The sequence below is a fragment of the Papaver somniferum genome, chromosome 6 (assembly GCF_003573695.1).
Source record: "Papaver somniferum cultivar HN1 chromosome 6, ASM357369v1, whole genome shotgun sequence".
Taxonomy (NCBI): domain Eukaryota; kingdom Viridiplantae; phylum Streptophyta; class Magnoliopsida; order Ranunculales; family Papaveraceae; genus Papaver; species Papaver somniferum.
This window is the reverse complement of record NC_039363.1, coordinates 79,516,514-79,521,792: the sequence shown is the minus strand read 5'-3', so window position 1 is coordinate 79,521,792 and position 5,279 is coordinate 79,516,514. Positions and strand designations below refer to the sequence as shown.

The window sequence follows — 5,279 nt, the reverse complement described above, 5'->3', positions numbered from 1 at the left end:
TAATAGCAATTGCGAATTTTTTTGCAACAACAAAAAAATAGTGGTTTTGACCTGGTCAAAACCAGGAAATCAAGTCAAAATCCGGTTTTGACCTGGTCAACATCAGGTATTGACCCGCAACAGTTCCCCTGTAACAAGAAATTCACTGAAATTCTCCAGTTATTTTTCGGCAAAACAATCCAAACATATAACCATAAGATTCTAAAAGACGTTAATGTGTATTGAAAAAAGAAATCTTTCAATCAAAAGAAAGAGAGAAAAAACTTAGGTAATACATGACCAATTCATACATTAAATTCTTAAAACTATCATTGAACTTAGGCAATTCATGAGTTATTCTGTATACCTATGAAAAAGAAAGTAACTCAATTCTGCAGTAGAGATACAAAATTCTATTGACGTACACCAGTGAACATTGAGTTACTTCCTTGTTCAGTATTGGACCTTGGTCACTGTTTTAACATCAAACAGAAAGACATTTAGTTCTGCAGTAGAGATACAAAATTCTGGTTTTGGATGAGAGCAAACATGGATTTACTCTTCCGTTTTTGAGGAATGAGAAAGAATGATAAATTATCAACCATAAAGCAACCTCCACATATCTGGGCATGTAAAAACAAAGCAAGAGGCAGTGGTCACTCCGAAGAAAAGTTGAACAATGTACCTGATTTAATAAGATTAATAACGAACTGGAATTCAAACTCTTCCATCGCAGTAGCACCTGCACCACTAGATGCTTGATATGTACTAACAACCATTCACACTACCTAGCATACACAAACACAACACAACAAAGAGGTTAGTAAGATACGATGTTTCAAACTAAGAGTTTTCACTGTGATCAAAACATATGTCTTTCAGGTTCGTAGAATCGCATACAAGAAACATAATTAACAGTAATAAATTGAAGATAAGAAATATAATGCCCAAAATATATTATTTGAACCGATAACAAGCCTTTTTTCTAGGAGTGACTTAATGCTTGAAAAGAGGTAAATACAAAAGATGACTACCTTCATAAGAAGCAAGTGCAAGGCTTTCCAGTTAACCATTGGTTTATAGCATCATACATCTGATGCATCTCAGCTCATCCCTAGCACCCCAAGCAACAGTAATCTCTTCTTTGTTGCGTCTCATCTCATCCCATCTGTAAAAGATGCTGCTATTTGGATATTGGTGTTTCTGAATCCTGTAAATATATCATATAAACATTAGATCTACACAGAAATCTCATATCATGAAATGAAGTTGAAAACTATATGAGTACTAAATGGTTATAAGATGACTGCAATGGACCAAATGTAAAGAAAACTTTTCCTCTGCAAACTTTTTTATGCTTCTTTAAGTTAATTTAGATCTAAATGAGCAATTGCGAGAAACATCAAAGCTTGAACTACCAGCAAAAGCTAAATGAGCAGTTGTTCATAAATATAGGTAAATATAAACTCCAAAATCTCAATTAGATAAAAGACCTTGTAATTGTCTAGTGACAAACGGAATGTTGTATGCATTCTGCATGCATTCCCATGGAAATCTCAAGGAAAATCACAGTATCTTATGCATAGTTTAGGCCAGTACTTAACATATCTAAGTGTAAGCAATAAACGTACGGTTTGATGGAATTTAACCTAATAGGTTAACCACCATAAGGAATGAGCTAAACTGACCTGCTCAATGTGCTCACGCTCCTGCTGGTAGTCATCTTCTGCGTATTCTAATTGCTCAAACTGAGCCCGTCTATCAGCTGCATACAAATATCTCAGCAACTATGTCTATAATTTATATAAAAAGCAATATAAATGAAGTGAACTAGTTACCGAAATTCCCAGGGTTGACACGAATCTTGAACATTCAGCAACTCGCAATGCAATAGGAGCAAAATGAATGTCCGCCACCAAAGGAATGTTATAACTACATAAACAGAAACCACGGAAACATCAGGATATGCATATATAAGTGTAGCATATGGTGAGGGTCAGTATATTTAGGGACAAAACTTCATTACACAGAGAACCTAAGCCATTTTCAAGTTATAAGAAATACTTTTTCTGGAAAAGTGTGTTCTTCATCTCAAAGAGAGCATTCGCTTCTTTCTTCCCTTGAACAGTAATCCAACTGATAAATTAAATCCAAGAAACCACTAACCTTTCCGTTGGTAGCACTCCAAGCTTGCTTATGTCAAAGATTCATATAAAGGCAGTATATCATTATGCATTTTTATTTTTAAAAATTGGTGTTACATACCATCTACTGAGAACCATTAATTTTTTCACTTTATATAATAGCATAAAAGGGTATTGGTCTTGAGATTAACGGGGCTCTTCTCTCATTCCTTCTTGGACGGTTACAGGTTGTTCCCTCATTTTCCGTTGTCATCAAAATCATATATATTAAAAATGTTCAGCAATCAGAAGTAGGGTTCATAGGGTGGTGAAGATGTACCTATTGAAATCCTTAGGACATCTTGAAATTAATTCAAGACTTGCTTAACGGAATATCGTATCAGCTGGAACTATACCATAGATTCACATATTATTCTTGTTTTTGTAATCTACAATTCTACATAATGAAAGCCAGTTAGATGAAAATCACAATATAGCCTTAAAACTAGAAGAAAAACATAACAAGAATTTACACACTGGTCAAAAGTTGTAAGTTAGGTACATACTAGATCCGTCTGCTTGCTTGAAAATCCAACAACAACATTAGCAGCCATGTTGATAGAGAAACAATTGAAATCAATTACACCTCTTTGATTCTGTGATTCAAGGAAATTTTGATTTCTGCATAAAACAAATATCTTCCCATTGAATAAGATCAATAGTTCCAGTGGCCATGAGCTTAATCAGAGCTTGACTCAGAAAGCATGACCAGTCTTGCACTCTGCAAGAACTTTCAATACCAAGGTATTGCCTGAGTAATTCATGCAACACAAAATTACTCCCCTTCTTCGTTCAACATTTTCAGGTGTTTGAGGTATTCCTAGCAGATCCAAGCGCATGCTGCTGCAAGTTCCTCCAGAAATTCTTCACTCTAAAACACACCTCCTGCCAAATTGTTAAGCAACCAATGTCGAGAAAATCCAGTAACCCATAACATAAAGCAAAGAAACTAAAAAATTTGTGTACTACAAAGATTAAGGAAACCCACAACATATTTTGGCAAGGACTATCCAGGCTCCTTGACTTGTGTCCTCACAGGAAACAAATTGAGAAACTCATAAAAAGTGAAAAACCAAAAGAAATTGGTATAGAAACTCTAAATTGGATGGAACAACAATCACATATTCCCCAGAATAATATCGCTTTTAAGACACTAAGCCCGAGCAAGGGATTCATATCTTAAAGATACTTTGTTCTTCTAAAACCCTCTCTTTGCGAACACTTCAAAGAAATACCTATGATAGAAAAGGTTGAAATAACAACATTAAAAAAGAACTAGGATGAGTTCTCCACCCTTGTTGATGCTCTTCCCTCAATTAACGCCAATGTAAAATTGAGTAAAAAAAACCCAAATTGAAAAACCCAAATTTAAAATAGAGGAAATAAAACACCAAATAAGAACAAAAATTGAACATCTACACCAACAAAGAAGAAAAAACAGAGTTAGAATTCCAGAAAATATACCTTTTGGTAATGATTTTGCTACGATCTGTGGGATTGAAACACATTTGTCTAGTAGAGCTCGGGGTTCTTCGGAATAAAGGGAAAACGAGAGAGAGAATAAGCGAAGAAAGATAAAAGAAGAGAGAGTTCTGATAATCATCATCATCATCATTGTGTGTGTATAAAGATCGATGATTATTGAACTCCAACCAAGAAGAAGAAGTCGAACCCTAATAATTAGAGAAGAGAACGAGAGAGAGTGGAGAATGAAAAATGAAATCTCGATTGGATTTTAGACTAGAGACGAGTCAGTTTTGAAGCAAACTGCACATCTGAATGGGCTGAAAACGAGTCAGCTTAAAGTGTGGGATGCCACACTCACGAGTCGCACGCGCACAACTTCATCTAGTTGCTAATTGTAACAGATTCAAATAGTTGCGAGTTTTGTAACAAGGAAAAACAGTTGCAAATATTTTGCAACTGAAATTCGCAACTGATATTCGCAACTGAAAATTCGCAACAGTGGCAAAGCTGTTGCGAAATCCAGTTACTAATCAAGGAAAATGGTGTAGTGTATGGTAGCAAAATAAGATTATGTGGAATCACAGACAATGAGACGAAGATGTTTGTGACTACTTTTTATATCTTGCCTATCGGAGATATCAATCTCAAGACAATCAATCTGATTGTACTCGTACGATAGAAGATGCAAGATCAGATCACACAACTACGATAAAAGTAGTATCGGTCTGGATTCACAATCACAATGAAGTCTTTAAGTCGTTAACCTGGTTTTAGAAGAAGAAAACCAAAGGTTAAAAGAGAAACGACTCTAGCATGCAAACTAGTATCACACGTGAGGTGTGGGGATTAGTTTTGCACAATACTAGATGTCTCATTTATATAGTCTTTCAAATCAGGGTTTGCAATCAATGTTAGCTTAGTAACAAAGCATTCAATATTCACCGTTAGTTGAAAACCTGATTTAGATTCAAGCTAATATTTCTCAACTGTTAGATCGAAAACTTAGCTTACTACACACACTTGACAATGCACGCTTCTAGGTTTGTTAATCGTACCCAAACGTATGCACTTGTTGGTTCAACAATAGTTAACTAAATGGTTAGCCATATGAGCATTTCATATCAAACATGTTCTTCTTCACCATAACTAGTTCAAACGACTTCAAGATGAACTAGTTAGAGAGTTGTTCAATTGCAAGGAAATCTCATGTACTACACAAGACATAATTGAAGCAAAGATGATTTGATTCACTTGAATCGGTTCATGAACTTTTATAGTCTTTTTAAGCTTAAGTTCAGAAATCATCTTCAGATATATAACCTTCTCAAGTTCGCAGACTAGGTTCGCGGACTTAAGTTACCGGGCAGAGTTTACAAACTCCAGTAGAAATTCTCGGGTATGAGAACTTCGTCGGTTCGCGGACTGGGTTCGTGGACTGAGTTCGTGGACTTAGCTTCACGCAAATAGTTTGTCAACTCCAGCATAAATTCTCGGGTTTGAGAACTTCGGCAGTTCGCGGACTGAGTTCGCGGACTTGGCTCATGCCATTCTTATGGTTCTCTTGATCAACAAAGTTCGCAAACTTTGGTTCAAGGAATATGACTTATATATAAATGTGTTTCCACAACAATGCTTATGTCCACCATTGGT

At 35.7% G+C, this 5,279-nt stretch overlaps 1 long non-coding RNA gene across 1 annotated transcript; it reads right to left on the bottom strand.

The window, feature by feature from the left end:
• Positions 1-320: 320 nt before the first annotated feature.
• On the bottom strand, positions 321-3,440 carry LOC113285790. Its single transcript, XR_003328942.1, has 7 exons — positions 2,669-3,440; positions 2,443-2,559; positions 1,818-1,911; positions 1,668-1,744; positions 1,014-1,189; positions 665-767; positions 321-452 (listed from the first exon to the last, which is right to left on the bottom strand). It is a non-coding gene; the product is annotated as an uncharacterized LOC113285790 (long non-coding RNA).
• Between the last annotated feature and the right edge of the window lie 1,839 nt (positions 3,441-5,279).